Source organism: Mobula hypostoma, chromosome 6 (assembly GCF_963921235.1).
Source record: "Mobula hypostoma chromosome 6, sMobHyp1.1, whole genome shotgun sequence".
NCBI lineage: Eukaryota > Metazoa > Chordata > Chondrichthyes > Myliobatiformes > Myliobatidae > Mobula > Mobula hypostoma.
In genome coordinates, this window is record NC_086102.1 from 68,963,078 (window position 1) to 68,988,988 (window position 25,911).

The following is a 25,911-nucleotide window of genomic DNA, read 5'->3' on the forward strand; positions in this document are numbered from 1 at the left end:
TATGTCACCAAACACACTTGCAAATTTCTACAGGTGTACCATGGAGAGCATTCTAACTGGGTGCATCACTGTCTGGGATGGAGGAGCCACCGCACAAGATTAGAAAAAGCTGCAGTAAGTTGTAAACTCAGCCAGCCCCATCATGGGCACTAGCCTCCTCAGCATCCAGGACACTTTTTGAGGTGATGCCTCAGAAAGGTGGCATCCCTCATTAAGGACTCCCATCACTAAAGTCGTGCCCTCTTCACATTTCTGCCATGAAGAAGGTGGTACAGGAACCTGAAGCCACACAGTTTCATGATCAGCTTCTTTCCCTCCACCATCAGATTTCCAAATGGACAATGAACCCATGAAAACTAACTCAGTATGTTTTCTCCTTTTTTTTGCACTACTTATTTAATTTTATATATACAGTACTGTGGAAAAGTCTTGGATATATAGGGGTGTGTGTGTGTGTGTGTGTGTGTGTGTGTGTATTTATATATTTATTTCATGATGTGAGTGATGATAAACCTGATTCTGATATGGGTCTGTGTTGTGGACTGAGAGTGGGAAAGGGGCAGGGAGAGTGGAATAATGGTTGGAAAAGAGGAATGAAGAGGGGAGTGAGCGGGAAGCACTAGAAAGACGTTCTGTAATTATCAATTTAACCAGTTGTTTGGAATCAAATAATCTTGTGTGGTGTCTTAGTGCTGGTTGGACCTGTACCCATGCCACACCAATATTACACACACACACACACACACACACACACAGACATTAACACCCAGTGTACAGGAGAGACAAAAGCAGAAGAACTGTGGCATGTTCTCCAAGATACTTGGAGCAACCTACCAGCTGATTTTCTTATTAAAAAAAACGTGATAGTGTTTTTCAGAGACTTGATGCAGGCAAAGGGTGGTCATATCAAATATTGATTTAGGCTTTTTTTTACTGTTTACTGCTTTTTGTAGTATTTTTAATAAAAATACTTAATTATTTTTGGAAGTACCTTTGCTTTACAGAATTTTTGTGCTTTAGAGGCAAGGTATATTGTATGTGTATAAAAATTGTACATATCAATTACGTGTGTGTGTGTTTAGTAACAATAGTTTTTATTGTTACGTATTGCAATGTACTGCAGCTGCAAAACAACAAAACATTAAACTTTATTCTGATTCATCTCTGATGCTTTCATTTAACACTTTAATTTAGATCAGCTCTTAAAGTATTTTATAAGATTAAACAGGCATATAAAAACAAGTGCAACAAATAACTATTAGTATCATTTGTCTGGTATGGCAATGATGTGAGCAAAAGTATGGTTGAATAATTGATCCTAATCAAATTACAGATTTTTTCCTTCAGGATAGGGATTGACTGTAACAATGTTTGGTTGATGGGCTGAAAAGCATTCATGGTTCTATTTCAGTTTATTCTAGTAATCATTGACGAAGGAAATACTTGTCACTGCTGGGTTAATAAAACTGATGTGTTAATTGCAACCTCCAGAGAAATAAATTCCACTTCTGCCAAGTGTGGCTCATCATTTATGATTTGATGTTCATGTTTGATTATACGATTCTACTACATTTGTCTGATGTTTATGTTTGTTTTAGGATCTGTCACCATGCCGTATTATGATCATAATTGATAGAAAATCAATATATTGTAAAATTAATCAGATTGTGTAAAAGCTTCTTTTATAATGAGAGCTTTGTATAATGGTTTGAAACTTAAACACTTGTTTGAAGTATTTTCTTGATCTTTATATAACTGAATGAGAGGAAAATGTTATTCTCCTGAAGTAGTTTGAATCCATAAGATTTATTAATTTATGGCACAAATTAGGTGAATTTTAAAAATATTTTGTGTTTAGAACCTCTTCTCATAGCTAAAGCTTGTCTTTTCCATCTCAATTGAACATGTAATGGATGTCGAACAAAGTAGCGTTTAAAAATTGCTTGGGAATACTTGCCCTTGTGTCCATTTTCAAGGTTTAAAACCCATGAACACTAAAGTTAGTCATCACTATTGAAAATAGCTAAACAAATGTTGCTTTGTCGTGAATTTGAAAAAAAATACACCCACAAGAGAAATACATCTTTTATGACTTAAGCTTGTTCGAAAAAAGCATTTGGAAAGTTGTACGAAGTTGACCTCTGTTTCATAACTTTCTACATGTAAACTCAGAAACATTTGATGTGCCTTGCCTTTGGAAAAAGTTTTTTTTGTGTTATGGTAGTGGCCATAGGAAATCAACTCATCTGTATGCATAATTGGGGAAATAGGGCTATTTGAAGGGATTGCTTTCAGCATTTTAGAAATTGCAGCTTTTGAAGTGTATTAACTCAGACTGGTGGAAAAATAATCATCACATGTGAATTCTATTTAATTTGTTTTTAATGCATAAATAATGAAATACTGAGTTACTTGCATTCATTATTATTACTATGCTGCTTATGTATTTATACTTTCATTAAGTAAAATGTCCATGCTATTTAAAAGTGCTGTATGTTTTCCAGAGGTTTAAGACCAGATAATTTCATGTATTTATTTATTCAGGTGTCTTAGTAAAATTTAACAGTTAATTTGCTTTTTATGCTTTAGTATTGAAAATTATTTTGCAATGACTGTTGGTAGTCAGAATCTCCTTACTTGGTCCCCAACGGACCGTATGTGTCATGAGTTAGAATTGCTGGCAACCTTGAGAGGGGGTGTGTAAAAGGCTCGATCACAGCTGCATGCTTAGAGTGCTGGTGTGTTGCAATTTATTCATCAACTTTTACAGTTATCAGAATTCTTTAGGAACTATCACAGAGCCAAGACCGAAGGAAGAAATGTCAAATTGGAAAACACCAAAGGAAAATATGAAATGTCTTGAAGAAAATGGTACTAATTTATTTTATATCCTCTGTGTTTTCATTTCACGTGGAGGTATTCAGATGTATACTATGTGTGAGAGTGTTCCTTTAGTTTTAATCAATCTTGACACAATTTTTAATCAGTAGAATTGTCTACTGTTGTTAGTGACAAAAAGAACAATTGTTACGTATGTACTGTGTCAGAAAAGTTGCTGCAAGCATCAATCCATGCCATTAAATGCATTTTTCTGTAGTTACTGCATTTTAAATAATGTCTAATTCTTGTGATAAATGTCTTAGTTATATGTTGGGTAAATTAAACCTTGCAAACATACTAACAGAGATTATTGAATTGTAGCTTCAGAAGCTCAATTAACACCTGAGTAATTGGAACTGGCAGATATAAGGAGCTTCAGAAATTGTAGCTTGTTTCTGTTGTTCTTTGTGTGAAGTCTGAAAATGCAGATTTTTGTTATTTCTTTCTGGCTTTTATTACTTGGATAGGTATGTTCCAGTTAAGAGCTGTAACAAAGTAAAAGTGCCAATGGCATTTTTGATAAATTTATGATACTTTGATTTTTTTGTGCTAACATAGGTTGTTAAAAGCATTTATTGCTTTTAAAATTTAAGTTTAATGTGGAGATTTAGCTTCGGAATTGGGCTTAATATTGATTAAACAATTAAAAGATTTTATCCTATGCCATGGCATTTTTATGCTTCTACTCATTACAGTCGAATAAGTGGCTGATACTGCCATTTATTTTTCCATTTAACAAAAACAAACCTGTTTGGAGTTGTTCAGACTGAGTGAAGAGGGGTTAAACCTGTCAAAAAATCCAAGTAAATTCATATGTCTTTATGAGCAATGCTGTTGTCAGGTTGACAGAGGATGCACTGAGAGCTTTATTTGGTGTGGTGAAGAGCAGAGTACTAATAGAGCACAGTGTTTAGAGAAACTATTTGATTTTGTTGCCCAGCTGCCATTTTTAAAAAAAAAGCTTACTGTTTTCAGTCAGAATTCAGTTGTTTTGGAAAGAAAAGAGAAATGGAAACTGATCAATGGTTTTAAGCTATCTATACTTAAATATTTAGGGGTATGCTTTCAAGCTACCTATAACTAAATACTTTCAGGGAAGTTTTATTTGTCTGTAAATAAATACCTAAATGAGAGAAAATACAGAGCCATCTGTATGTGATAGTGAGTGGGAGAAAGACTGTTTTATGCTATTATACCTCGGTATTTTGTTTCACATTATGCAGCAGTTCCTTCAGCAAATTTTTATGCTGAAATTAAGAAAATAACTCTTTGAAAGATCCCCTCACTCATGCATTCTGTTATGCTGGATGTTGGCTTTGTGGGTGAAGCCCTCATTTCTCAGTCAGAAGGTTGTGGGTTCATCACATTCCAGAGAGTTGACTAAAACATTTAGGTGGGATTGAGAGATTGCTGCATTGTCAGAGGTTTGTTTTATTGAATGAAGCATTAAATCTGAAAGTACTTTTAAGTGAAGTAAATAAAAAAAAAGCAATGAGATCTTGCATCTTATTCTTGCCTTACATCCGAACTTTAGTCCTTTGGTGTATGTTTGGACTAAGGCTGCTGTGTGATCTGGAACTGAGTGGTTCTTGTCAATCTCAAACAGGGCATTGGTGATCAGATTATTCACTGTTACCACATTATCAATTTCACCATTTATCATTTTGTCTAGGATTGAGAATAACCTGATTGAATGGTAATTATTTGGGCTAGATAAACACTGAATTTTGTGGGTACGTGGTTGTAAATCGTTCTGACTTTTCTTTGTAATTCATGGGCTGAGCCCTTTCATCTTAGAAGATAGGGATGATGTTAAAACTGTCACTTGCCATTATTTGTTCATTAGTACATTGCCATTCCTGAATGGATGTGCTAGACTGCAGGCCTTGGATCTGATTATTGGATTACATGTTGTTTTTGTTATTTAGAGTTGCATTTGACATTTTAGAACCTTGTTTCTGGTATTCTTGATGCTGCCCTGGCACACTCTACTGCATTAAAAGCAGACTTGACCCCATGGCCTGAATGAAGGGTGTGTCAGGGCAGAAAATTACAAATTGTGGAACACAGTTCTGTTTCCAGTGGTCCGTAATGACTCCATGGTTGTAAAATTTTGAGCTGCTAGATTCATTCTGAACATACTCTATTTCATATAGATGGTGTATTCAATGTGAAAGTGGGACTTTTCTCTAAAAGGTCTATATTTGTTCATTCCAGCCTGTGACATTGTAAACACTTAAATCTGTTCCTGATAGTTTTTGGTGAGAGTGAGATCAAGTTTGTTTACAAATGCAAGAGATTCTGTAGATGGTGGGAATCTTGAGCAGCACATCAAAATGCTGGAGGAACTCAACAAATCAGGCAACATCTATGGAGGGGAATAAACTCAATGATTTGGGCCGAGACCCTTCACCTTGATTGGAAAGGAAGGGAGAAGATCTCTACAGGGATGTGTTGATCCCTGTTAAAAATTATATGTGGTTTGTATTTGGTCTTATTCTTATAAGCTCTAGAGTAAAGGAGCCTAGTTTACTTAATATTTACCTATAAAAAGAGGCATGCCATTCCAGATGCCACAGTAATGATTTTTTTGTGATCATTTAGCAAAAATGTACACCAAAGAAAAGAAATCAAAGTTGCACACAATACTTCAGGTGTATTCTCACCAAAACCCTGTGTAATTAGAGAAAAACATCCTTATTGCAGTGCTCAAACCCTGGATAAAGGCCAAGGGGTCAGTTTTATTAATTGTGTCTGCATCTGCTGTTTAGCTTTCAGTGACTTATGTGCAAGGTTGTCAAAGTCCTTTTGCCTGTGAACATTTCCTAATCTTGACCATTTGAGAAATTGCCCAGAATTTCTTTTTGTTTCTCTGAAGTGGATGACTTCACACATTTTTACACAGTATATTCCACCAGCCATGTCCTGGCCTATAATCTTAGCTTGTCTATGTCTCATCTTTTTGCATTCTCTTCACTACTCGTAAACTCATGTAGTTTCATGTATTCAGCAACTTGGGCATCTTGCATTTGGTTCCCTCAGCCAAATCATTGAAATAAATTCTTACTGCCCTGCAAACTGATCAAGCCAATCTATTACTGCTCTTCCTTTTTGTTAACCAATTCTCACTTGAGTATATTTTTCACATTTCCTTATGTTTGCTTATTAACCTTATGGGGACAAAATAAAAAGCCTTCTGTAAATCAAAATACATTCTATCCACTGGTTCTACTTACCTATTCTACAGATTACAGTTTCAGCAGGTAAGATAAAGTATAGGAGCAGAATTCAGTCTTTTTACCCATTGAGTCTGTTCCACCATTCAATCATGGCTGTTTTTTTCAACCTCATTATTTTCCCCTTTCCCCGTAATCCTTAACCCAGTTTCCAATTAAGAACCTATCAATTTCTGCCTTGATGAGTCAAACATGATTTTCCTTTCACATTGACTCTGTTCAATTCTATTATTTCCTAAGTTCTTCATATCACATCCTTTATAAAGGATTCCACCATTTTCTCTGCTGGTGACAGATTTTATTCTTCCTTAAATAGTTGGGCTATTTGTGTTTTTTAACCTGAAGGAACCATTCTTGATTTGATAGAATTTTGGTCAGAGCATTCTGTGTCACTACAATTACCTTTTGCAAAAGTCTAGAATGTCCATAATCATGTCCTTGAGTTTTGTCAGTTTTCTGGTCATTAATTTCTCTAGTAATATTTTGTTATTAATAATGATTTATTTTACAGGATTACTGATTTCTCAGTTGAGAAAGTATTTTGGTAATCTGGAGAATCTTTCCTTGTCCTCGTTTGACTTAATGCAAAGACTTATGGGATCTGGAACCAATATTTGGACACCCGGGTACACCTTCCCACCTGTACATGACAGATGTGTACTGCTGGTGAGACAGAATTTATTTTACCAACAGCTGTATGGAAAGAATTTTGTTTGTCTGAATTTGGTACCCTAGCTGATACTAGATTTACTGCCCCCTTTATTCTTACAGGTGATCCCTCCAGGTAGCAGAAATTCACCCTGAACTGCCTAGTTGTTGCTAAAATGTGAGATAATGAAGCAAAGTTTATTCTGGTTTTACAAGTCGAACGTAGTATAACAATGCACCTTGCATGATACAAACAAATGTATCTGTGGTATTGATATTCTATATTTTAGTTGCTAAAACAAGTTATTCTTTAAGTTACCAGTTATCCATCAAGATAACACTGTCAGAAATTATTTTAAGAAAATAGCATGTGACTCTTCATACCTTTCTCACCTTTTCCTTGATTCTACTATGTTCAAGGTTCAGGGTCGTTAAATTTTTATTTTATTACTTGTAGTTGCTTTATTACAAATGTTTCCAATATTGGCAGTAGTTCACAGTACATTTAGCTTTGCCCATTCTACTCAAGTAGCTGGATTTTACATGAAAGCATGTAGTGTATCTGTGAGTGTACAATTACATGAATAGAAGAAGACTATGTTTTGCAGATTTATTAATGACACAAGTACCATTAAAACCAACTGCTATGTCAGGGTATTGATACATTGAACACAGAACAGTACAGCTTAATACAGACCCTTCAGCCCATGATGTTGTGCCATTCCTTTAAGCCCCATCCCTTGCCTCCCACACAGCCTTCCATTTTTCTTTCATCCATGTGCCTAAGAGCCTCTTAAATGTCGGTAATGTATCTGTCTCTACCACCACCCCTAGCAGTACATTGCACATACTACCTACCTCTGAAATTCCTCTATATGTTCCTCCAATCACAAAATTATGCCCCCTTGTATTATCTATTTCAGCCCTGGCCAGTCTATCTATGCCTGTTATCATTTTGTGCACCTCTATCAAGTCATCTCTTATCCTCTTGTCCGAAGGGAAAGGCTCTGGCTCACTCATCCTGTCCTCATAAGACATGCTCTCTGATCCAGGCAGCACCCTACTAAATCTCCTCTGCACCTTCTATAAAGCTGCCACGTCCTTCCTATCATGAGGCAACCAGAAATGAACACAGTATACCAAATGTGGTCTAACCAGAGTTTCATAGAGCTGCATCATTATCTTGTGGCTCCTAAACTCAGTCCTTTGACTAATAAAGACCAACACACCACATGCCTTTTTAATCATCCTATCAATTTCACTGCAACTTTGAGGAATCTATAGATTCGAACCTCAAGATCTCTGTTTCTCTATACTGTTAAAAATCCTGCCATTAACCCTGTATTCTGCCTTCAGGTTTGACCTTCCAAAGTGAATCACTTCACACTTTTACGGACTCACCTGCCACTTCTCAGCTCAGCTCTGCATCCTGTCAATGTTCTGATGTAACCAATGACAACCTTCTGTACTATCCGCACCACCACCGACTATTGTGTGGCATACAAACTTCTAACCCACATTCCACTTCCTCATTCAAGTTACTAACTTGCAAGTTGAGTTGATAGTAAGAAAGGCAAATAAATTATTAACATCCATTTCCAGAGGACTGGGATCTCAAAAGCAAGGCTGAAATGCTGAGGCGTTATAAGGTATCGGCCAGACCACATTTGGAATATCGTGGCAAGTTTTATAGGATTCAAAGGTTCATTTATTATGAAACTATACAATTTTGAGGTTCTTTTTCTCCTGATAGCCTCGAAACCAAGAAAAAAAACGGTAATGCAAACATCACACTTCAAACCCCCCTCCGTACGAAACGTGAAAAGAACATTGACTACCTAATCCCCCTCTACCCGAATAAAGAAACTACGTAACAAAAACATCGACTCCCAAATTCCCTTCACCTGTACAAAAAAACAAGAAAGAATGGAAAAAAAACAGAATATAAAAAAACTGTAAGACTGAAAAAAGTTCATAGTCCAAAACCACATTCATATTTATATCTATGCCCAAAAAACAGAAAATCTCAGTAATTCCTCTGGGCATAGTGGCAGGCCACACAGATTCCCCTCTCTGGTAGCAGGGCGATCAGAAGGCAGCCAACCAGCGCACACCTTCCAGATTCACCTTGATGTTTCAATCCTCCTTGTCATTTTAATCGGCGAAAAATGGAAGCTTTAATTGGCAAAATGGAGTTGAACATTTGCTTGTACCCCCTGCAGCCTCCTTACCGGGAGGCTTGAACTCATTCCCTCCTGGAATCCTCTCAGAGACAGCAAAGCACTGGATCACCCAAACGATCTCCAAACTGCAAATCACAGGCTTGAACAGTTCCAGAAACATATTCAAGATGAAAAATAGATGTAAAAGAAGGGAAATAAATAGTTTTGTGGTCTATCCCAAATATGTCGATTGTGAGAACGAAGTATGTAGGTGCCATCTTGACCAGAACTCTTAGGCCCCATATCTAAGGAAGGATAAGACCATAAGACATAGGAGCAGAATTAGGCCGTTTAGTCCATCAAGTCTGCTCTGTCATTTGATCTTAGTTAATCTATTTCCCTCTCAACGCATTCTCCTGCCTTCTCCCCACAGCTTTTCAATCCCTGACTAATCAAGAACCTTAAATATTCGCAGTGACCTGACCTCCACAGCACCCTGTGGCAGTGAATTTCACAGTCAGCACTCTCTGTCTAAAGAATTTCCTTGTTCTAAGTGGACGTCCCTCTATCCTGATATGATAAGTCTTTCATTCCCAGAATCATTTTCATGAACTTCTTTTGAACCCTCTCCAATATCAGCACATCCTTTCTTAGATCAAGGGGCCCAAAACTTCTCACAATACTCCAAGTGAAGCCTCACCAATGCCTTATACAGCTTTATATCCTTGCTTTTATACTCTAGTCCTCTTAAAGTGAATGCCAATTTTGCATATGCCTTCCTCACCACCAACTCAACCTGCAAGTTAACCTTTAGGGAGCCCTGCTCAAGGACTCCCAAGTCCCTTTCCACCTCTGATTTATGAATTTTCTCTGATTTGAAAATAGTCTGTGCTTTTATTCTTTCTAACAAAGTGCATGACCATACACTTCCTGGCAGTGTATTCTATCTGCCACTTCTTTGCCCATTCTCCTAATCAGTCTTAAGTCCTTTTGCAGCCTCCCTGCTTCCTCAACACTACTTGCCCCCTCCACCTAGTTTTGTATGGTCTGCAAACTTGTCCAGAAAGCCACGAATTCTGTCATCCAGATCATTGACATATAGTCTAAAAAGCAGTCCCAACATTGACCCCTGTAGAACACCACCAGTCACTAGCAGCCAATCAGAAAAGCTCCCTTCATTCTCACTGTTTGCCTCCTGCCAATCTGCCAGTGCTCTACCCATGCTAGTATCTTTCTTGTAATACTATCAGCTCTTAAGCAGCCTCATGTCAAAGGCCTTCTGAAATTCCAAGTACACAACATCTACCATTCTCCTTTGTCTATCCTGCTTTTCACTTCCTCAAAGAATTGCAACAGAATTCTCAGGTAAGGTTTTCCTGAAGGAAACCATGCTGACTTTGGCCTATTTTATCATGTGTTTCCAAATACCCTGAAACCCAAACTTTAACAATCCACTCCAACATCTTTCCAACTACTGAGGTCAAGCCAATTGGCCTATCATTTCCTTTTTTTCTGCTTCCCTCCCTTCTTAAAGAGCTGACAGGTGGGCTAAACCAGGTGAGGGTTGCCAACGGGTCTCGTACCCCGGTGAGATAGGGACATGCCTGTGCTAGCATGTGAAGTCAGCCCTGGTGGTCTGGGCAGACGAGATCTACAGTGAGACCCAAACTTCAGGAAGGCAGTGCTGCAATGCTACCTGGAAAGTAAAGAGCATGGTGAGACGCAGAGGTCATAGTCAACCACTGCAACCAGGGAAGGCTCCAGTTGTGACACCTTCTGGTACCACTGGACCTGGACTTCTGAGGTTGAGAGAGTAGAACTCCTCAGTGCAATGGCTTTTCCATTTAAAAACTCTCTTGCACAGATTTCCTACCATGGTCAGTGGACAACCACTAGTAATATTAATAGTGTTCTAATTTGTTTTGTATTTCATTTAAATACATAAGTTAGTCCTGATAAAGGGTCTCGGCCTGAAACATCGACTGTACCTCTTCCTAGAGATGCTGCCTGGCCTGCTGCGTTCACCAGCAACTTTGATGCGTGTTGCTTGAATTTACAGCATCTGCAGAATTCCTGTTGTTTAAATATATAATTTGTTACTCAGTTAAACAGTGGTTTGTATTTTCTCTTGTACCTTTTTAACTATTTCCATGGCCCCACTTAATTGGGCCAAAATGTACTGGTCCCGATGTGTCCCAATTAACCGGAATCCACAGTATTTTAACAAGATATCATGCTATATCAGTTTAATTAAGCTTTGCACAGAAACTTTGCCAGTACAAATCAACAAAATATGGGTTTTAGATTGCTTTTCACAACACAAAAGGAAAAATCCTCAAGAAAAAGAAAAAAACTTGAACTTTACCAATAAAAAAGGTTTAGTGTTAAAATTATAACTTTAATAAAGGTTAAACACTGGTTAAAGACTGAAGCATGTACCACACTTGCAATTTGAGGCAAGTGGAAGGATTACATTATATATGTAATTTCTGCGTTATAAATATTTTTCGGAGTTACAGTGAGTAGTCTAGTCTAGGCAATACACAATGAAGGAAATTTATGTACAGACTGATGGCTGGTAACTGAGTTATATTGAAAGAAGTGTGTTGTCAACCAACATCAGTATCACTCAAGTTCCTCACTGAAGAGACAATTTAATGGCTTTTTCAGAAATATTGCAAGGGTAGGCAAAAGTGTTTTCTTTCAGTAAAAATCAATAGCTAATACTCTGTTGCTCCCCACAGCCTTTTCTTTGATTCAGTTTTCCGAGTAACCTGGATCGAGCAGAAGAAAGCAACTCTTATTTCTACAAAGCCTCTCCCATGCTAAACAATTCAGTTGAAAGGAGTAAATTCTTCATGCATACCAAGTGTAAGACAATCAGGTCAAATCAAAGACAGTGGAACAAATTAAATTCACTTATACTCCAGAAAGAAGAATTCAACAAAGGATGGTCAACTTTGTACTTTTAGTTTACATAACTATAAAGGACACAAATCCAAGTTCTGTTGAGATTAGGGACATCATATCAGAAGCAAATGAATTCAGTCATGATGTTCTGTTGCTGGCATTAAGCACAAATTTTGTAATGATTAAATAGTGACTGTCAAGCATAGTGACTGTCTAGCTTAGTCATGTCTGTACAGCTTACAGAGTCTGATAAACATCTCTCCATTGCTCCAGAATCTGAGGTGTGAATGTGATCTATGGACTGCATTAGCAATTATTGTATGGTAAATTGCCAGGATACACCAGCGACTTCACAATTAAAACAAATATTTTACATGACAATCTCTGCTTTCAGCCCCTAATACAAAATACATAAAATCATTCTTGGAGAACATAGTTCTGCATAGTATTACTATTATAGAATGACAAGATAATAACTTCAATGTAAAAGCAAATATAAGAGAAGAATTTATTTCAAGCCCTGCTTGTAACTCTTCAACTACATCGGCATATCCAGTACAGTAAAAGTCATTTTAATTATTATTACTTAATACGAGTGAGAGGCAATTTAATTTGCTCATGCAACATGTGATCAGTACAGCCTTCATTGGATTGCGAGCAAGACACAAGTGGCAGTTGTCAAAAACAGAAGTGTTTTACAACAGTGGATTTCCAAATAGTACACAAATATATTTAGGGATGTAAACCTTTGGTCATTGTGCAGTCTAGGCTCTTGTGACTCCAGATCAGTGTTTCCCAACTTACATGTTGCCCATCGCCCAACACGCCCCCCCCCCCCTCATCAAAGCACTTTCATACTTGCCAACACCTCTCTTAGGCACAATATATTTCCCAGTGCCCCATAGTGTAAAAACATGTCTACCGTATGCTAACATGAGAAAAATGATTCTGCTTTAAACTTTTATTTGTCTTTAAACCTAGCTTACACAGTCCCTGTTTGCTGTACAGCCGCTTCAATATCAATGTGATCCTTGAGCCTGATGGTTTTTAGCAAGAGTTGAAATATCTGGTTCAAGTTGTGACAGCAAAAGCCTTAAGCCCCCACACATAACAATGTCCAAGTGTTTTTTGTGTGTATGTGGTTCACTGCACTGAAGCCTGTTTCAACAAGGTAGGAGGGTGGAAATGCATTGAAGAGCAGTTTGGCTCTTTTCCAAAGATCAGGAAGCTTCATATGACAGTGTAACCACGTATCACAAAAGCCGACATTTTTGAAAAGCATTTTGGCTTCTTCACATTCTTCCACTTAGCAAAGAAATGGGTTAATTACCCAATCTGGAATTTCTAGGTCGTTCAAATCCTTGAATTGATTTTGAAAATCCTTCTTCAGTGACTGCGGGTGTAAGTAGTATTCTTGCAAGTCACCATCTATGAAAGAGAGTGCCATACTTTCCATACAGGGAACTGAGAACATTCATCTCCCAATGTTGTCTTCTGTAGTTTCAATTTTTTGATAAAAGTGGATACTGCATGTTTTGCCTAGATTAAATTGAAATTGTCACCCAGCAGTTTCATATTTAGAATGTTCATTTTGTCATACAGATTGGCAAGGTATGCTGCATCTCCACCTAGTTCCATCTTGTTTCCCAAGCTCTTGTCGACTTTGAGCAAAAATTTAACCACAGTGACAAAAAGATCAAAGAAAAGCTTTAAGAGGCAGCCTTTTGTCAGCCAGTGCACTTCAATGTGAAGAAGCAAGTGTTCAAACTCTTCATCGTTATCTTGGCAAAACTGATGAAATATTCTGCTATTTAATAGATGAGCTTTAATTTTGTTGATGGCAGATATCATAAGAGTTATGCTTGAAAAAAGTCACTGGCTGAAGTATTTGGCTGCGAGATGTTGGTGATGAATTACACAATGGATTGCAAACAAACTTGGAATTTCTTCTTTCATAATTGCCACTAAACCAGCATGGTGACCTATCATATATAGTGCTCCTTCTGTTGCACAAGAAATCATGTTCCTAATTGGAATACTTTCATCCTCAATATACATTTTGAGTTCATTGATTGATTTTTCATTGTTATTTGTTTTTATCTTTCTACAAAAGAATCTCTTCATAAATTTTTCCATTTCTGATAAACAGTACATATGTCATCAGCAATGTCTTGTTGTCTCACATAGTGGAGTCATCCAGTTATATCCCAAATTCTGTTTTTTGTAGCTGTGTGAATAGTTGATTCTCAATGTCTTTGTTCATGTTGTCAATATGATGAACTTGAGAGTTGTTACTCAGAGGAATTGATTTTAAAATACTGGTATCCATTTTGAGAACAGTGGTGAACACTTCTGATACAGCAGGCATTATTAATCTTTCACCAATGGTATGAGATTTTCCACACTTTTCTATCATTTTGGAAATGTTATAAGAAGCAACGAGACCACTATCGAGGTCATTTTTAGCTTTCTTGCCAAATGATTCGAGTGGACAACATTTTTCAAATGCTGCTTTCATCTTCTGGAACTGAGTAATACCATAAGTAGCCTTTTCGGGGTGTCTTTTACGGAAGTGTTCCTGCAATCTTGATGGTTTCATGGCTTCATTAGAAAATATAGTATTACAAATAAGACGCATGGGACATTACTGATCTAATGGGATGGAATAAAACCATACTCCAGGTATATAAACATAGTATTGATGCATTTCCCGTAGTTTCTGTTTCTTAGCAGGATTAGAATTCAAGGCCTCACCCTCAGAGATTGCGCCGTAAGTATTTATCCATCATTAATGGGGCTAAATTAAAATGAAAAATTAACACAAACTGGGAATGACTATTGGATGTTGATGACAGCAGCAACTTGACACAGATGGAACGATGGAAGCAGCATGCAGAGGTGCGGCAAGGCGAAGATATAAACGATCACAATAGCGAAAATTAAGTTAAAAAGGGTCCAGATTGGAATCTGAATGTTAGTCGGGATAGTGCTAGTGTTCGGCAAGCTACATTGATACCACCCCAGTTAGTGCAATTGACCAGTCAAGGAAATCTCATAATCCCCAAAAATGGTTCTTGACTGCAGGTATGAAGCCAAGGGGTCACTTCTAACACCTCGAGGAATCATCAGGGTTGGCAGTTCCAATGATTGGTTCCCTTTTCCTGCTTGGTTCCAACCAGCGCTATATCGTTGCGTGACCTGTTTTCCATTGATCTGTAGAGAAAGTTGAGAGGGTGTACTTGACTTAGCAGCTGTTAAATTGCATGAACTTGTTCTGTACTGCAAGTTAAAGGGAATTGTTGGGCACACTGGTTGCTAACTTATGCATCCTGATTAATGTCTTTTTGGTTGATACAGTTGGATGAAATTGCTGAGTTTCAGATGTGCTGTGAAGACAAGTGCTCACTGCCTGCAGAGCTGTGGTTCTTGCTGTGTTCCAGTGCCTCATCCTTTTGTTTTAGAAAATGCCTGTTCTGCTAATTGTTGGTCAAGTCTCATGCCTCAAGTTAGGGTGCTGCTTACTGCTCCCCCCCCCACCCCCCGACAACTTCTATTTCTGCTCATACCTCCTTGGGACAAATAACTGCCCTTGTTGGGAATCACTGCTCTGGACATGTTGATGAGTTTACTTTTAACTATTTGTTTAGTTCAGGGAGAGAATGAGATGGACATAAATGCAGGCATGGATAGCGATGTCCACATCCCATGAATAAATAAAGAGAAGAAAAACCAGACTGACTTCTATACGTGAATAATTTTAGCTCTGAATTATGCTGCTCTTTCTGCTGATAAAGCATGATGTACTTGAGGTGAAATAAGAGGATTATGTTTCATTCAAAACAATTACCATCATATTAATACCTCTTCCTTGAAGTTTAGTTAATGAACAGAAGCTTTTTAAGCTACCTCATTGTTTCCTTACTAGATTTGATGCAAGCATTTGAGCAGTTCTACCTGCCAGTCTGCAAACATTGAGGGTGTTGTCATCCATTCTATACAATGGATAGAATACAATGTCTCAGATATGAATTCTGGTAGATATTTTACATAGTTATTGGTGCACTGTGCAGCATTTCCGGAGTTCCATCTGTTTATTGAGCTGCACAGCAAAAATGGAATTCTTTTTATTCATTACTTCAGAATTTACAGCAACTCTTTTTGCCATGGGCATATAGAAACATAGAAACATAGAAAAATAGGTGCAGGAGTAGGCCATTCGGCCCTTCGAGCCTGCACCGCCATTTATTATGATCATGGCTGATCATCCAACTCAGAACCCCGCCCCAGCCTTCCCTCCATACCCCCTGACCCCCGTAGCCACAAGGGCCATATCTAACTCCCTCTTAAACATAGCCAATGAACTGGCCTCAACAGTTTCCTGTGGCAGAGAATTCCACAGATTCACCACTCTCTGTGTGAAGAAGTTTTTCCTAATCTCGGTCCTAAAAGGCTTCCCCTCTATCCTCAAACTGTGACCCCTCGTTCTGGACTTCCCCAACATCGGGAACAATCTTCCTGCATCTAGCCTGTCCAATCCCTTTAGGATCTTATACGTTTCAATCAGATCCCCCCTCAATCTTCTAAATTCCAACGAGTACAAGCCCAGTTCATCCAGCCTTTCTTCATATGAAAGTCCTGCCATCCCAGGAATCAATCTGATGGAACAAATAATATTTCTCAATATAGTCAGATAAAAGCAGAAATCTTTAACTTCGTACTAAAAAAAAATGCCAGTGGTTTATTAGTGGTAGAGCAGTCTCTGTCATTGTAAATGTTGTAACGTGAATGCATGATGTAAGAAATAACAATATAAGAAGAGCATAGTTAAACCTTTATCAAAAAATTACATTTAGATAACAACAAATTGAAATGCAAAATCTATTTATGAATGATACCTTGTGCACATTTTGTTTGTATAGTTTGTTCAACGTGTTTTGTTCATAGGATACAATAAAATGGCCAATGGTTACATCTGTATTCCTGAGTCAAAGAGATAGGATTAGTCATTATTTTCTTCATAGAAATTAGTTAACTTGTAAGAATACTTAAGGGTTGATGTGAATCCCATTTTGTTGAAGTTTCAAGGGAGAATTCTATTTATTTTTGTTGTTCCTGAATAATTATGCTCTTATTTTGACAGGATTCTGAGTTCTTGGATACGTGTATTGGGAATACTCTGTCAACACTCTATCCCCCCTTTGAGGCCACAGCCACAGGTTTTTGATGTAGTGGAGAAAACATATTGTGGTGATGGATTGTGCTACCTTATTGATTCCTCGTCCCTGCTAAACACATTCTGCAGTGCATCCAGCAGGACGCTTGTGTAAGTAGAGGTTTAAAAGCAGTGAATGGAGGTAATTTATAAGATGATTTAATATGTTGTGACTTAATATAAAATGAAAGAGTGAAGTAATGTAAAATAGTGTGATAGTTATGATAAATGTCTTTATTTAAAATGTAAAATACAGTTGTCAGAGATGCTAGCTCAAAGCAAACTGCAGGAAAAGGTACAGTTCATCTGCAGTAAGTTTACCTAAACTTGGCCATGTATTTAGAAGAACCAGAAATGACTTGGTCAAAAAATATGAGAACTATGAATTGTCCCTTTAAACAATGTCATAGACTAAATAACTTTATCTCTAAAGACGATTTATAACATCAAATCTATTCATCCAAGAAGCTATTACTTTTTTGACCTTAGAGCCATGTAATTGAAAGGACTAATACAGGAATATTTTCATTCTGCAAAAATTTGATCATGAGTATTTATTGAACCACCAAGCGTATGGTTGGAAAGCACATTAAATCTGATTTGTGAATTCCTTAAGAATTGATGAAATGAAATACAGATGTGTTTGTATTTTGTTTGATATTTTAGAAGCATGTATAAAGGATCTTTGTATGTTACTAAATGCTTGATAAATGTAAGAATGACTTGGGTTTAATAAACACAAATCCTGTTAATATAACTGATAAATTTTCTACAATTTAAGAGATATCAGTTTAGGATAAGTGCTTGTTTTAGTCACCTGCTTCGCATGCCAAATGCATACTTTTGTGACATTGCTTTTTAAATAAATCATAATCACAAGTGGTATGACTGGACCATCTTGAGTAATAACTGGTAAAAATAATGAAATACAAAGTACAGTTTTGTTTTAAAGGTCAAATCTACATTAAAGTGGGAATGATTTTTCTTGTTTTGATTTGTTTTTTATTGATAAATGTGGATGTCATAAACTAAATTTTATTAAATAATATTTGAAAATGTCTAGATGTAATGTTCATTATACCATAGTTGAGAACTTGCACCAGTTTCTGAAAATTGTGGATTCAAGGCTCACACAAAGACTTGAACACAAAAACCAGGCTGTCACACAGCTCAGTACTGAGAAAGCAGTGCCCTGTTAGAAGATTTAGAAGTTACATTGAAGATTCATGTGCCCTCTTGGGTGGAGACCAATCTAGCGAAAGACCAACAAAAGAATCCAGATCAGCGATATGATTGTGAACTTGGTTTGATGCACAAGGGAAGTGGAGAAAAATGGCAAAGGAGAGGAGCAATCTCAATCTTTCGACTATAAAGTCCCCCAGTATCTTGCACTACTTGGCAGTGAAGAGCAAAGCACAGCACAGGAACAAAGAAGGAAATATAAACTTTTCAATTATTTGCCTTAACTATCTGTAAAGTAGGTTGGTTGAAGGTATACAAAAATCTGAGGAATTCATGGATTTTCTAATGTGCTTTTGTTTCACATTAGTCTTTGTCATTCATGTATATTTTTGTAAGCTAAATTATTAAACGCTGTTTGGTGGTTCTTCTGAATGTGGTCTGCCCCTCCCCCTCCACAGCAGAATAGACATTGTTCAACTAGATGTTTTTCAGTAGGCATGACAAAAGATACTACATTCCTTAAGGGAAGAAGTAATGAATGCAAATGAAAATACTGTGCTTTTGGAAGATGCAAGATAAAGAGGATTGATTTGGATGGATTCAATTACATATCTGGCAAAATAATTACCTCCTGTTTTGTGAACTTGAATGATGCTTCAAGTTTTAGAATTGGTTCTTTAAGTTGTTTGTTCCTCCTTCTGCTTTGCACTCACTTAAAGATTAAATGAAAATTTTAACTTTTCAAGCTCAAAGTCAAGTTTATTGTCAAATGCACAAGTACATGTATACACAGATACAATGAAGGATTTACTTTTAGGAGCATCATATGTACATATCTAAGTATGATCTAAGTAGCATTCACAGAAAAAGATCAATTATACACTATTTTACAAGAAAACATAATTAGAACCAGAATCAAGTCCATTTCAGTGCGACGTGTTCAAAGTGTACATAATGTTCCTCAACTGTAGTGGTGAAGGTTTTGCTGGTCGATTCAAGAATCAGATCATTAAAGGGATGTAGCTGTTCTTGAACCTGGTGGTGTGGGACTTTGAGCTTCTGAACCTCCTGCTGATGGTAGCTGAGAAAAGATGGCATGGCCTAGATGGTGGAGTTCTTTGTTGATAGATGTTGCCTTCTTGAATTTCCTTGGATACTATCAGTGGTGGGGAGGAGCATGCCTGTGATATATTGGACAGAGTCCACGACTCTGCAGCTTCTTATATTACAAGCATTCAAATTGCCATACCACACCATGATTTTAGGGTACTTTCAACAGTGTATTTGTAGAAGTTTATTAAGTGTTTGATGATAAATCAAACCTCCTTAAATTCCTGGGAAATCTCTTTAGGTTTTGTTTTCAATCCATTTATCTCATAGGCCTGTCTGCAGTGTAGCATTGTCTCTTAAACCCTTAATTACTACTTATCCCTATTCAAGGGCCGGTTTTCTACCTGTGCTAAACCAACAAGTTGGGCATTACACTTGTTACCTTGATTCAATATCTATTTGTTAGCTTGATCTAAACATCAAGAAAATCCAAGTCCTGCACCAACCTACTTCAGATCAAGCTCCTAAACCTCTAACCATCCAAGTTGACAACATACCTCTGGAGAACACTGATCATTTCCCATATCTTGGCAGCCTTCTTTCTTCAAGAGGCAGCATTGATCTTGAAATGAATTGCAGAATAGGCTGTGCAAGTGGAGCTTTTGCCAGGCTGAGAAAGGGGGGTTTTTGAAGATTGGGATATCAGGACCAACACTAAGCTTCTGGTCTATAAAACTATAGTCCTCCCCTCCTTGCTATATGGAGTGGAGTCAATAGACAAGTGGTGCAGGAGTAGGCCATTCAGCCCTTCAAGCCAGCACCACCATTCACTGTGATCATGGCTGATCATCCACAATCAGTACCCTGTTCCAGCCTTCTCCCCATATCCCTTGATTCTGCTATCTTGAGCCCTATCTAACTCTTTTTTGAAAGAATCCAGACAATTGGCCTCCACTGCCTTCTGAGGCAGAGCATTCCACAGATGCACAACCCTCTGTGCGAAAAAGTTTTTCTTCAACTCCGTTCTAAATGGTCTACCCCTTATTCTTAAACTGTGGCCTCTGGTTCTGGACTCCCCCAACATCTGGAACATGTTTCCTGCCTCTAGCGTGTCCAATCCCTTAATAATCTTATACATTTCAATCAGATCCCCTCTTATCCTTCTAAATTCAGGTGTATACAAGCCCAGTCGCTCTAATCTTTCAACATATGACATTCCTGCCATCCCTGGAATTAACTCAGTCAACCTCAGCTGCACTCCCTGTATAGCAAGAGTGTCCTTCCTCAAACTTGGAGACCAAACCTGCACATAGTACTCCAGGTGGGGTCTCACCAGGGCTTTGTACAACTGCAGAAGGACCTCTTTGCTCCTATACTCAACTCCCCTTGTTATGAAGGCCAGCATGCCATTAGCTTTCTTCACTGCCTGCTGTACCTATATGCTTAGGTTCAGTGACTGATGAACAAGGACACCCAGATCTCGTCGTACTTCCCCTTTTCCTAACTTGACACCATTCAGATAGTAATCTACTTTCCTGTTCTTGCCACCAAAGTGGATAACCTCACATTTATCCCCATTAAACTGCATCTGCCCATTCACCCAACCTGTCCAAGTCACCCTGTATTCTCATAACATCCTCCTCACATTTCACACTGTCACCCAGCTTTGTGTCATCTGTAAATTTGCTATTGTTACTTTTAATCCCTTCATCTACATCATTAATGTATATTGTAAATAGCTGTGGTCCCAGCACCAAGCCTTGCAGTACTCCACTAGTCACTGCCTGCCATTCTGAAAAGGACCTGTTAATCCCCAACTCTTTGTTTCCTGCCTGCCAACCAATTTTCTATCCATGTCAGTACCCTACCCCCAATACCATGTGCTCTAATTTTGCCCACTAACCTCTTATGCGGGACCTTATCAAAGTCAGACAACATCTAGCAGGCACATAAAATCCCTGGAAACATACTATCAAAGATGCCTCCAAGAGATTGAGAATTAGCCGGAAGAACAGGTGTACTAATTCCAGCATCCTGGAGGAAGCTAGTGGTTAGCACAACATTTTACAGTAGAGGTGATCCAGGTTGAATTCCTATTGCTGCCGGTAAAGAGTTTGTAAGTTCTCCCTGTGCATTACCTCCAGGTGCTCTGGTTTCTTCCCACAGTCCAAAGACTTACTGGTTGGTAGGTTAATAGGTCATTGTAAGTTGTCCCATTATTAGGCTAGGGTTAAATTGTGGGAGTTGCTGGGTAGCATGGCTCGAAGGGCTGGAAAGGTCTGTTTGTCAATTAATCAATAAAAAAAAACAAACAAACTTTAACTCCATAGCCACATTTGTGACTGAACACCAATTGTGATGGGTTGGCCATGGTTCAGTGATGCCTATAACATCATACATGTCAATCTGAAACAGTGCTACTTCCATCTACCTTATTCCATATACTGCACGCATTTAACTATGACACCTTCAGACCTGTATTCACCCTTTTTGATTTTGTCCACCTCCTACATTGCAACTCATCCTGTTGACTGCAGTTTTGTCTTATGAACAGCCTCTTCTCATTACACACTGCCTCTGTAAACCAGCTACCTCATCTTCAGCGCTATCATCCACCTTTCCTACAATACTTCTTGCATTGAAATACACACAGTTCAGGACGCTAGTCAGACCATGCTCAACCTTTTGATTCCTAACTTTGTCTGAGGTCTTACCAGCATCTACCTCCACAAGCCCTCCACTAACTGTTCTGGTACTCTGGTTTCTATCCCTCTGCAATTCTAATTTAAATCCCACCATGCAGCATTAACACACCTTCCTGCTAGGATATTAGTTTTCCTCCAATTTTAAGCGCAAACCATCCTTATTGTATAGGTCCCACTTTCCCTGTATTAAACTGTATAATCGCATACGTAAGGCTCCTTTTCATTGACTACAGCGCTGCCTTGAATACCATCATTCCAAATAAACTGATTCGTAAGCTCCGGAACCTGGGCCTTAGCACTCAGATCTGCAGCTGGATCTTCAACTTCCTCACAGACAGGATCCAGGCTGTAAAAATAGGGGACAAGCTCTCCTCTACAATCACTCTGAGCACCGGTGCCCCACAAGGCTGCGTACTCAGCCCCCTGCTGTACTCACTGTACACCCATGATTGGTAGCCAAGTTTCCATCGAACTCAATATATAAGTTTGCTGATGACAGAACAATTGTAGGCCGTATCTCGGGTAATGATGAGTTTAAGTACAGAGAGGAAATTAAGAACCTGGTGGCATGGTGTGAAGACAGTAACCTATCCCTCAACGTCAGCAAGACGAAGGAATTGGTTGTTGACTTCAGAAGGAGTAGCGGACTGCACAACCCAATTTACATCACTGGTGCGCAAGTGGAACAGGTCAAAAGCTTTAAGTTCCTCGGGGTCAATATCACAAATGACCTGACTTGATCCAACCAAGCAGAGTTCACTGCCAAGAAGGCCCACCAGTGCCTTTACTTCCTGAGAAAACTGAAGAAATTTGAACTGTCCCCTAAAACCCTCACTAATTTTTATAGATGCACCATAGAAAGCATTCTTCTAGGGTGCATCACAACCTGGTCTGGAAGTTGTCCTGTCCAAGACTGGAAGAAACTGCAGAAGATTGTGAACACGGCGCAGCACATCACACAAACCAATTTTCTGTCCTTGGACTCACTTTACACCGCACGCTGTGGGAGCAGTGCTGCCAGCATAATCAAGGACACGACCCACCCAGCCAACACACTCTTCGTCCCTCTTCCCTACGTGGACAAGGCTCAGGAGCTTGAAGACTCGTACGGCCAGATTTGGGAGCAGCTTCTTTCCAACTGTGATAAGACTGCTGAACAGATCCTGACCCGGATCTGGGCCGTACCCTCCAAATATCTGGACCTGCCTCTCGGTCTTTTTGCACTACCTTACTTTCCATTTTTCTATTTTCTATTTATGATTTCCAATTTAAAATTTTAATATTTACTATCGATTTGTAATCCAGGGAGTGGGAAGCGCAGAATCAAATGTCACTGTGATGATTGTACGTTCTAGTATCAATTGGTGACAATAAAGTATAGTAGAAGTATAGTTTTTGCCTCACCGGTACATTGCATGGCTAGCAATCCTAAGATCAGAACCCTGGATGTCCTACTTTTTAACTTAGCAAACAAGGTGCCGCCGTGTATGGCGGTTGTGTTGCGAGCTCCATTCCAAATCTACAGTATACTACTAATTTCTAAAATTTTCTTAGCCTTTTCTGTTCTAGTAGCTGATAGTCACATCTATGTTGCATTGACTGTTCTATTTATTATAAATTACTATGACTGCACATTTAGACGGAGACGTAACATAAAGATTTTTACTCCTCATGGATGTGAAGGATGTCAGAAAAGATTTCATTTCAGCTCCCTGACCACTCTGTGTAGAACCTCGGTCACTCATCCTACCCATCTACCAGAGATTATGCTGGTAGATTAATTAGCTTCTTTAAATTGCCCCTCATGTAGGTGGATAGCACAAGAATTGGAGCCAAGTTGATGGCGAGATTAGGATGTAATGAAATGGAATCAGCTGGAATAGTCTTGTTGGGCCAAATAACCTCATATTTCATAAGAAGATGTGAGGGAAAAAAAATGCCTGTCTTAGATGGGTGATGTTCACTTTTAAACAGTGACTTCTAGTTCTAGGATCTCTCACAAGCAGAAACATCATTCCACATCAATGTTTTAAAACCTCAGTGTATCATGATATGTTTCTCAGTTACTTCTCTCCCTCCCTCATTCTCTTTTAATCTCCAGTAGCTACACACCTAGCAGATCTATCCTTTCCTCATTAGACATCCATATATTTGTCCTATCAGTCGTCAATGAACTGCTTCATTATGCATTATACTCTTACATCTAGTCGAATAATAGCCTTTCATAAATAAGAAGAACTAAACTGTACCCTTTACCCACCCCACCACTCCCCCCCCACCTTGGATTTGGTTGCACCGGGGCCCCCTGCATTTTGAAGTATCAGCTCCCAACTTTTGCTAAATCAAAAAAATGCATAGGTTGGGAAAAAATGCGGAATGTTTGAAACATTCAGCAGATCAGACAGCATTAGTAAAAAGAAAAGAAAACAAGTCTTGTGAAGTCAAAGAAATTTTTGGACTCTCTGGATTTGTATTTAATTTTGCTCACAATAGATAAGAACATTCTGTTAGTTTTCCTAATTGCTATGCCTGTCTGCTAGTCATTTCTGACTAGAACATCCATATACTTCTAGATCCCAGAGCTTCTCAACTATTTATTTAAAATTCTGATTTTTTTCTCCTAAAATTGGCAATCTCATTTTTCAAATTGTATCCTTTTTCCTAGTTCTCTGTCCTATGAATTTCTCCGCAGTCTCATTGTATCCTGCCCAGAAATTACTTTCCCATTTATCTTTATGCCATTAAAAAATTCACCAACCATACCTTCATCAAAGCCAGCCGGTGGTGTAGTGGCATCCTCACCGGACTTTGAGGCGAGTGGTCCTGGGTTCGAATCCGGCCGGCTCTTTGCACCTTTTCCATCTGTGCTGGGTTGAGTGTTGAGCTAGCAACTTGGCTGGGGTGGCATAACTTGATGGGTCAAAAGGGCCTACCCTGCACTATATGGCTAAATAAAATAAATAGATAAAAACATTAACATTTATATGGTCCCCCTTGATCCCAAATTTACAGGAACAGGATGCAAGAGCAGTTACTCAAATAGCTTAATGTTACACAAAATTGAAATATGTAACCTGTATCACCAGGAAGAACAGAGCATAAAGCATACAGGCACATTACCTATAGCTTCCCTTCCAGGTCAGATGCCTATCTGATTGGGAAATATATTACCATTCCTTCTTCACCATTGTGTTTGAAATATGGAATTCCTTTCACTAATACACAGTGGTTATACCCTCACCAAAAGAATGGCTGTTGGTGATGTAGGAGGCCTATAAGGATGCAGTTAGGGTAATTGATACCTATTTCCTGTGAATGAGTAAAAAAAAGTTACATCAAGCAATTAGAAAGGATAATTAAAACCTTCCCTGTATTTCAAAAGGGGTAGATAAAAGTGTGTTGTAGTGTTGTTATAGTTGAATAATACTTTAGTAAGACCACCAGCATAATGTTTTTATCTCCTAGTTTAAGGAGTGCGATGCTTGCCTTGATGAGAATGTAAATCTTAAAAGGAGCGATTTGAGTTCAGTGAATCTTACTTGTTGGAGATTGTGTACAATAGGATCTCATTAAAGAATCAGGAGATTTGAGAGGATGGATAATGAAAAGATGCTTCCTCCTGAATTTGAAGGGAGCGTGAGAAAAGGGGCTGCAGTAAGTGTAAAGGGAATGATGGAAACAGGACCTAGTGAGGGCCAGGAATTCAGATTCAGATTCAAGTTTATTTATCACATGTACATTGAAACACAAATGCGTCATTTGCATTAACAACCAACACACTTTCGGATACGCTGGGGCACACATTTCGGTTCCAACATAACATGCTCATAATGTTCAACAGAATAACACAAGCAACATCAATAACGAAACAAAATAACAGCAGCAAAACATACCCTTTCCCATTGTCCAACCCTCCTACCCACTCA

General features: G+C 38.4%; 1 pseudogene; it reads left to right on the top strand.

The window, feature by feature from the left end:
* Positions 1-2,718: 2,718 nt before the first annotated feature.
* LOC134348082 (tRNA (cytosine(34)-C(5))-methyltransferase, mitochondrial-like) overlaps positions 2,719-25,911 on the top strand; it is a 61,713-nt pseudogene continuing 38,520 nt past the window's right edge.